This window comes from Ovis canadensis, chromosome 1 (genome assembly GCF_042477335.2).
Source record: "Ovis canadensis isolate MfBH-ARS-UI-01 breed Bighorn chromosome 1, ARS-UI_OviCan_v2, whole genome shotgun sequence".
Taxonomy (NCBI): Eukaryota; Metazoa; Chordata; class Mammalia; order Artiodactyla; family Bovidae; genus Ovis; species Ovis canadensis.
The window spans coordinates 136299604-136309293 of NC_091245.1; the positions used below are offsets into that span (position 1 = coordinate 136299604).

A 9690-nucleotide genomic window follows, 5' to 3' on the forward strand; every position below is an offset into this window, starting at 1 on the left:
CCTCTTAGCACTGCTTTTATAGTGTCCCACAGGTTTTGGGTTGTTGTGTTTTCATTTTCATTAGTTTCTATGCATATTTTGATTTCTTTTTTGATTTCTTCTGTGATTTGTTGGTTATTCAGAAGTGTGTTGTTCAACCTCCATATGTTGGAATTTTTAATAGTTTTTCTCCTGTAATTGAGATCTAATCTTAAAGCATTATGGTCAGAAAAGATGCTTGGAATGATTTCAATTTTTTTGAATTTATCAAGGTTAGATTTATCGCCCAGGATGTGATCTATCCTGGAGAAGGTTCCATGAGCACTTGAAAAAAAGGTGAAATTCATTGTTTTGGGGTGAAATGTCCTATAGATATCAATTAGGTCTAACTGATCTAATGTATCATTTAAAGTTTGCGTTTCTTTGTTAATTTTCTGTTTAGTTGATCTGTCCATAGGTGTGAGTGGGGTATTAAAGTCTCCCACTATTATTGTGTTATTGTTGATTTCCCCTTTCATACTTGTTAGCATTTGTCTTACATATTGCGGTGCTCCTATATTGGGTGCATATATATTTATAATTGTTATATCTTCTTCTTGGATTGATCCTTTGATCATTATGTAGCGGCCTTCTTTGTCTCTTTTCACAGCCTTTGTTTTAAAGTCTCTTTTATCGGCTATGAGTATTGTCACTCCTGCTTTCTTTTGGTCTCTATTTGCATGGAATATCTTTTTCCAACCCTTCACTTTCAGTCTGTATGTGTCCCTTGTTTTGAGGTGGGTCTCTTGTAAGCAGCATATAAAGCGGTCTTGTTTTTGTATCCATTCGGCCAGTCTTTGCCTTTTGGTTGGGGCGTTCAACCCATTCATGTTTAAGGTAATTATTGATAAGTATGATCCCATTACCATTTACTTTATTGTTTTGGGTTCGGGTTTATACACCCTTTTCGTGTTTCCTGTCTAGAGAATATCCTTTAGAATTTGTTGGAGAGCTGGTTTGGTGGTGCTGAATTCTCTCAGCTTTTGCTTGTCTGTAAAGCTTTTGATTTCTCCTTTGTATTTGAATGAGATCCTTGCTGGGTACAGTAATCTGGGCTGTAAGTTATTATCATTCATCACTTTAAGTATGTCTTGCCATTCCCTCCTGGCCTGAAGAGTTTCTATTGAAAGATCAGCTGTTATCCTTATGGGAATCCCCTTGTGTGTTATTTGTTGTTTTTCCCTTGCTGCTTTTAATATTTGTTCTTTGTGTTTGATCTTTGTTAATTTGATTAATATGTGTCTTGGGGTGTTTCGCCTTGGGTTTATCCTATTTGGAACTCTCTGTGTTTCTTGGACTTGGGTGATTATTTCCTCTCCCATTTTAGGGAATTTTTCAACAATTATCTCCTCAAGGATTTTCTCATGATCTTTCTTTCTGTCTTCTTCTTCTGGGACTCCTATAATTCGAATGTTGGAGCATTTCATATTGTCCTGGAGGTCTCTGAGATTGTCCTCATTTCTTTTAATTCGTTTTTCTTGTTTCTTGATTATATTCTTTGCAGCCAAAGATGGAGAAGCTCTATACAGTCAACAAAAACAAGACCGGGAGCTGACTGTGGCTCAGATCATGAACTCCTTATGACCAAATTCAGACTTAAATTGAAGAAAGTAGGGAAAACCGCTAGACCATTCAGGTATGACCTAAATCAAATCCCTTACAGTTATACACTGGAAATGAGAAATAGATTTAAGGGTCTAGATCTGATAGATAGAGTGCCTGATGAACTATGGATGGAGCTTCGTGACATTGTACAGGAGACAGGGATGAAGACCATCCCTATGGAAAAGAAATGCAAAAAAGCAAAATGGCTGTCTGGGGAGGCCTTACAGATAGCTGTGAAAAGAAGAGAGGTGAAAAGCAAAGGAGAAAAGGAAAGATATAAGTATCTGAATGCAGAGTTCCAAAGAATAGCAAGAAGATATAAGAAAGCCTTCTTCAGTGATCAATCAAAGAAATAGAGGAAAAGAACAGAATGGGAAAGACTAGAGATCACTTCAAGAAAATTAGAGATACCAAGGGAACATTTCATACCTTTTCTGTCAATAAAGGACAGAAATGGTATGGACCTAAAAGAAGCAGAAGATATTAAGAAGAGTTGGCAAGAATACATGGAAGAACAATACAAAAGATATCTTTACGACCCAGGTAATTATGATGATGTGAACACTAATCTAGAGCCAGACATCTTGGAATGTGAAGTCAAGTGGGCCTTAGAAAACGTCACTACAAACAAAGCTAGTGGAGGTGATGGAATTCCAGTTGAGCTGTTTCAAATCTTAAAGATGATGCTGTGAAAGTTCTGCACTCAATATGCCAGCAAATTTGGAAAACTCAGTAGTGGCAACAGGACTGGAAAAGGTCAGTTTTCATTCCAACCCCAAAGAAAGGCAATGACAAAGAATGTTCAAACTACCACACAATTGCACTCATCTCACATGCTAGTAAGTAATGCTCAAAATTCTCCAAGCCAGGTTTCAGCAATACGTGAACCGAGAACTCCCTGATGCTCAAGCTGGTTTTAGAAAAGGCAGAGGAACCAGAGATCAAATTGCCAACATCCACTGGATCATGGAAAAAGCAAGAGAATTCCAGAAAAACATCTATTTCTGCTTTATTGACTATGTCAAAGTCTTTGACTGTGTGGATCACAAGAAACCGTGGAAATTTATGAAAGAGATGGAAATACCAGACCACCTAACCTGCCTCTTGAGAGATCTGTATGTAGGTCAGGAAGCAACAGTTAGAACTGGACATGGAACAACAGACTGGTTCCAAATAGGAAAAGGAGTACGTCAAGGCTGTATATTGTCACCCTGCTTATTTAACTTCTATGGAGAGTACATCATGAGAAACGCCAGACTGCAAGAAACACAAGCTGGAATCAAGATTGCCGGAAGAAAAATCAATAACCTCAGATATGCAGATGACACCACCCTAATGGCAGAAAGTAAAGAGGAGCTAAAAAGCCTCTTGATGAAAGTGAAAGAGGAGAGTGAAAAAGTTGGCTTGAAACTCAACATTCAGAAAACGAAGATCATGGCATTTGGTCACATCACTTCATGGGAAATAGATGGGGAACAGTAGAAACAACGTCAGACTATTTTTTTGGGCTCCAAAGTCACTGCAGCTGATGATTGCAGCCATGAAATTAAAAGACGTTTACTCCTTGGAAGAAAGGTTATGACCAACCTAGATAGTATATTCACGAGCAGAGACATTACTTTGCTGACTAAGGTCTGCCTAGTCAAGGCTATGGTTTTTCCTATGGTCATGTATGGAGGTGAGAGTTGGACTGTGAAGAAGGCTGAGCGCCAAAGAATTGATGCTTTTGAACTGTGGTGTTGGAGAAGACTCTTGAGAGTGCCTTGGACTGCAAGGAGATCCAACCAGTCCATTCTGAAGGAGATCAACCCTGGGATTTCTTTGGAAGGAATGATGCTAAAGCTGAAGCTCCAGTACTTTGGCCACCTCATGTGAACAGTTGATTCATTGGAAAAGACTGATGCGGGGAGAGATTGAGGGCAGGAGGAGAAGGGGACGACCCAGGATGAGATGGCTGGTTGGCATCACGGGCTCGATGGACATGAGTCTGAGTGAACTCCTGGAGATGGTTCTGGGCAGGGAGGCCTGGCGTGCTGCCATTCATGAGGTGGCAAAGAGTTGGACATGACTGAGCGACTGAACTGAACTGAACTGAATATATTTCTGATATTGGTTTCTAGTTTAATTCCATTATGGCTTGCAAAGAAAACATTTTTTATAATCATATTCTTTTAAATTTGTTAGCATATTTCATGTTCCAGAATGTGATCAATCTTCGTGAATGTTCCTATGAGTTTGAGGAAAAAAAAAAAAAAGACATTTTGCTCTAGTTGGTTGAAGAATTCTGTAGATAGTAATTATAACCAGATGATAGTGTTGCTGAATTCAGATATGTCCTTCCTGGTTTTCTGCATCTACTAGGTGCAATCATTTCTGTTAGAGGAGTGTTGAAGTCTCCAACTATGATAGTAGATCAGTTCTTTTCTCCTTTCAGTTGTTTTAGTTTTGACCTCACATAGTTTGATGCTCTCTTGCTAGGCATACTCATATTAAAAAATTGTTAGATCTTGAAGACCTTTTATAGCTTCATAGTGCCCTTATTTAAACTTCATAACTTTCTTCACTTTAAGTCAGCCCTGTTTGAAATTTACAGCACTGTTACTTTTTTAGATAAGTGTTAGCATGATATACTTTTCTCCACCCATGTACTTTTAACTCATTTTTCTTTACATATGAAGTGAATATTTATTGTAGATAACATGTATTTGGATCCTGTTTTTGATACACTTTGACAATTTTTGCCTTTTAATTGTATATTAGACAATTGACATTCAAAGTGATTATTAATATTGTATTAAAATTAATATCTACTATGGAGGTCAAGAAACACCTAAAGTAACAGGAAACTTTGGCCTTGGAATATGCAGTGAAGCAGTAAAAAGGCTAATAGAGTTTTGCCAATATAACACAGTGGTCATAGCAAACACCCTCTTCCAACAATACAGGAGAAGACTCTACATAGGGACATCACCAGATGGTCAGCACTGAAATGAGATTGATTATATTCTTTGCTGCCAGAGATGGAGGAGCTCTATACAGTCTGCAAAAACAAGACTGGGAGCTGACTACGGTTCAGATCATGAACTGCTTATTGCCAAATTCAGACTTAAACTGAAGAAAGTAAGGAAAACCACCAGACCATTCAAGTATGACCTAAATCAAATCCTTATGATTATATAGTGGAATAGAGAAATAGATTTAAGGGACTAGATCTGATAGACAGAGTGCCTGATGAACTATAGATGGAGGTTCGTAACATTGTACAGGAGAAAGGGATCAGACCATCCCCATGGAAAAGAAATTAAAAAAAAAAAAAAAAGAAAAAAAAGGCTGTTTAAGGAGGACTTACAAATAGCTGTGAAAAGAACAGAATCAAAGGAGAAAAGGAAAGCTATAAGCATGTGAATGCAGAGTTCCAAAGAATAGCAAGGAGAGATAAGAAAGCCTTCCTCAGCTATCAATGCAAAGAAATTGAGGAAAATAACAGAATGGGAAAGACTAAAGATCACTTCAAGACAATTAGAGATAACAAGGGAACATTTCATGCAAAGATGAGCTCGATAAAGGACAGAAATGGTATGGACCTAACAGAAGCACAAGACATTAAGAAGAGGTGGTAAGAATACACAGAACTGTACAAAAAAGAGCTTCAGGACCGAGGTAATCATGATGGTGTGATCACTCACCTAGAGCCAGACATCATGGAATGTGAAGTCAAGTGGGCCTTAGAAAGCACCACTACAAACAAAGCTAGTGGAGATGATGGAATTCCAGTTGAGCTATTTCAAATCCTGAAAGATGATGCTATGAAAGTGCTGCACTCAATATATCAGCAAATTTGGAAAACTCCGTAGTGGCAACAGGACTGGAAAAGGTCAGTTTTCATTCCAATTCCAAAGAAAGGCAATGCTAAAGAATACTCAAACAACCGTACAGTTGCACTCATCTCACATGCTAGTAAAATAATGGACAAAATTGTCCAAGCCAGGCTTCAGAAATATGTGAACCATGAACTTCCAGATTTTCAAGCTGGTTTTAGGAAAGGCAGAGGAACCAGAGATCAAATTTCCAAATCCTCTGGATCATCAAAAAAGCAAGAGAGTGGTGAATCACAATAAACTGTGTAAACTTCTGAAAGAGATGGGAATACCAGACCACTTGACCTGCCTCTTGAGAAACCTATATGCAGGTCAGGAAGCAACAGTTAGAACTGGACATGGAACAACAGACTGGCTCCAAATAGGAAAAGGAGTACATCAAGACTGTATATTGTCACTCTGCTTATTTAGCTTCTATGCAGAGTACATCATGAGAAACTCTGGACTGTAAGAAACGTAAGCTGGAATCAAGATTGCTGGGAGAAATATCAATAACCTCAGATATGCAGATGACACCACCCTTATGGCAGAAAGTGAAGAGGAACTAAAAAGCTTCTTGATGAAAGTGAACGAGGAGAGTGAAACAGTTGGCTTAAAGCTCAACATTCAGAAAACGAAGACCATGGCATCTGGTCCCATCACATCATGGGAAATAGATGGGGAAACAGTGGAAACAGTGTCAGACTTCATTTTGGGTCTCTCCAAAATCACTGCAGATGGTGATTGCAGCCATGAAATTAAAAGACGCTTTCTCCTTGGAAGAAAAGTTATGACCAACCTAGATAGCATATTCAAAAGCAGAGACATTACTTTACCGACTAAGGTCCGTCTAGTCAACGCTATGGTTTTCCTGTGGTCATGTATGGATGTGAGAGTTGGACTGTGAAGAAGGCTGAGCGCCGAAGAATTGATGCTTTTGAACTGTGGTGTTGGAGAAGACTCTTGAGAGTCCCTTGGACTGCAAGGATGTCCACCCAGTCCATCCTAATTGAGATCAGTCCTGGGTGTTCATTGGAAGGACTGATGCTAAACTGAAACTCCAATACTTTGGCCACCTCATGCGAAGAACTTACTTATTGGAAGAGACACTGATGCTGGGAGGGATTGGGGGCAGGAGGAGAAGGGGACAACAGAGGTGAGATGGCTGAATGGCATTGCCGACTCAATGGACATGAGTTTGCATGAACTCCGGGGGTTGGTGATGGACAGAGGCCTGGCGTGCTGGGATTCATGGGATCACAAAGTGTTGAACACGACTGAGCGACTGAACTGAACTAAATATCTACTATATTCAATATTTATTTGTTGCTTTTGTTTTTTTCTTGTTTTTTTTTCTCCACTTTTTTTCCTGTATTTTGTTGTCTTAATTATGCATTTTATATGATTTTATTTTTTGAAAGCTAGTTATACATATTGTTCTACTTTTTATAGTGATTGTCGTAGAGTTTGCAATATGTATTTACATTTCCAAATAATTCAATTATACATTAAAATTGCACTGTATCACTTCATGGCAGTATGAGTACCTTATAATAATAAAATATTACTAATTATATATGTGTGTATTTAAAGTCATTGTATAAAGTAGGGCAATGGAAGAAGAAATGATTAAAAATGAAGACAAAGTATGGGATAGTCCTCAGAGATAAACTTTCCCTTGACTAAATTATTTATTCACATTTTATTATTTGCAATAAATCTCGAATTTCATCTGGCATTTGATTATGTTCACTTTTACATGAAAGGCTGCCTTTTATAGGAATCATCACCTGTTTAAAATTACAGTCTAGTGTAATCTTTCATGTCAAATACATTTACACTTAAAGAAATATCCAGCTCTTTAAGAATCCTGAAATACTGTGCCTTATTTATCACAGTTGTGGTCCTCACTTATTAGGATGTATCTCTTTTACATAACCTCATTTCAGTCCTAAAACTTCAGAACAGAGAATATTTAACTGTTTTTCTAACCCTGTGAGACTACTTCTTTGTATATTTAGCTTTGTTTTATTCTAGTTGTTGTTTTCTTTTAATCCATGGAATATTCTACTTGAGTGGAATCTTCCTTTATTTAAATTCAGTCTGATCTACAGATTGTAACAAATTGTTTTAACAATCTTTGTTACAGATTGTAAAAAAGTAGTAACAAACTTCATGTTTAATATTCTAAATTTCAATCTTCCTTGATGTTCAAACAGGTACAGGAGTTTTCCCTTTTGTTAAAACACTTTATTGATTTTAAAGGAAACTTGTTAAGGGAGAAGGTGTGATTTCAAATATATATCCTTCAATATTTATAGAAGGAAAACACAAGCTTCTAAACAATGATGCCTCATTTCAATTCTAAAGCTGTGAGTCAGTGAAAAGGATGTCTAATGCAGTTTTGAACTTTTTCTCCAAAAATTTTTTCTACACATAACAGTAAATGAAAGATACTTTATGTCTTATGTACTTATCTTTAAAATGATACTCTGACACAGACTTCCAAAAATTGTAAATGTGAGAGCATCTTAGAACAGAAAGAAAAATTTGACATGTTATCAACTATGTTAACTTCGTAGGTACATTTCTCTTCAGTCTTCTTTTACAAAATTAGAACAAATTTTTGAGCTTCCCCTCACTTTAAAACATAAAAAAATTTCTGTCAATATTCCTAGAAATCTGTAAAGAATGTCTATCATGTGCTAAAATGACACAGAATTACCATCTTAAAATGGGGATCTTTGCCAAGCAAATTACATTGTAAAGAAAATAACAAAATTTTAATTATGTAAATGTATAATTATAATAAATTATAATCTGGTTATTCAAAACATCAGTGATAAACTATTCCTACCAAAATAATTTTTCTCATGGATTTTTGAATTCTAATCTGACATCTGAACCTTTTTTAAAATTAAAGCTTATCTGGTAATCAAATTAAAAAGAATCTAGAAATACATTTTAATAATTCAAAACTTTATTTTAGACTATTAACTATGGAAGCACAATAATCTTTTCCCCCAATTTTAGTATGTATACATCTCTAATGCTTACATTTTAAGGCAGTGAGCATCTCAAAGTAGCTGTGAAGCCTCCTATACTATGAAATAAAATATCAAATAAGTTGTCTTTTAAATGTTTTGTATATATTCACTCACAAGGGGAAAACTGACACTGAAATATTGATACTGGCTGAGCTACAGTCAAAGAATTTGAAGTTACATGGTTTGTTGTTGTTGTTGTTGTTGTTGTTGTTGTTGTTGTTGTTTGTAAGAGTCTTCCCAGGTGGCTCAGAGGTTAAAGCGTCTGCCTGGAATGCGGGAGACCCAGGTTCGATCCCTGGGTCGGGAAGATCCCTGGAGAAGGAAATGGCAACCCACTTCAGTACTCTTGCCTGGAAAATCTCATGGAGGGAGGAGCCTGGTACGCTACAGTCCATGGGGTTGCAAAGAGTTGGACACGACTGAGCGACTTCACTTTCACTTTCAGGTGGCTCTACTGGCAAAGAACCAACCTGCCAACGCAGGAGGCGTTAGAGACACAAATTTAATGCCTGGGTCTGGAAGATCCTCTGGAGAAGGGCAACGGGAACCCACTCCAGTATTCTTGCCCAAAGAATCCCATGGACAGAGGAGCCTGGTAGCTCCTTAAGATCGTAGGGTCAGACACGACTAAAGCAACTTAGCACGCAGGCAAAGCTTTTTAAGGAAAGTTTTTAAGACTCAATGAATGCACTTTAGTTTCAGTGGATTAGAGGGGGGAAAGGAACTCACTGAGAGCTAAAAGAGACTTTCTGTATATTCCTTTTTGGCTTTTCTAGTCTTAGCTGCTAGTGACTAGTTCCTTTTTTTCTAATTTGTATACAACTCATTATGTGAATGGAGAAGGCAATGGCAACCCACTCCAGTATTCTTGCCTGGAAAACCCCATGGATAGAGGAGCCTAGTGGGCTGCCCTCTATGGGGTAGTACAGAGTCGGACACGACTGATGCAACCTAGCAGCAGCAGCAGCATTATGTGAAAGAATACGAGATTCCTAAGGCTGGTGCTCGGTCATATCCGACTTTTTGTGACCGCATGGTCTGTAACCTGCCAGACTCCTCTGTCCATGAAGTTTTGCAGACAATAATACTGGAGTGGATTGTCATTTCCTCCTCCATGGGATCTTCCCAACCCAGAGATTGAACCAGTGTCTCCTGTGTCTCCT

The 9690-nt window shown here is 37.7% G+C and overlaps 1 non-coding gene across 1 annotated transcript; it reads left to right on the forward strand.

Annotated features, from left to right (window-relative positions):
* The first annotated feature begins 8762 nt into the window (after positions 1–8762).
* TRNAS-GGA (transfer RNA serine (anticodon GGA)) lies at positions 8763–8834 on the forward strand. The gene has a single exon. It is a non-coding gene; the product is annotated as a tRNA-Ser (tRNA).
* Positions 8835–9690: the final 856 nt, after the last annotated feature.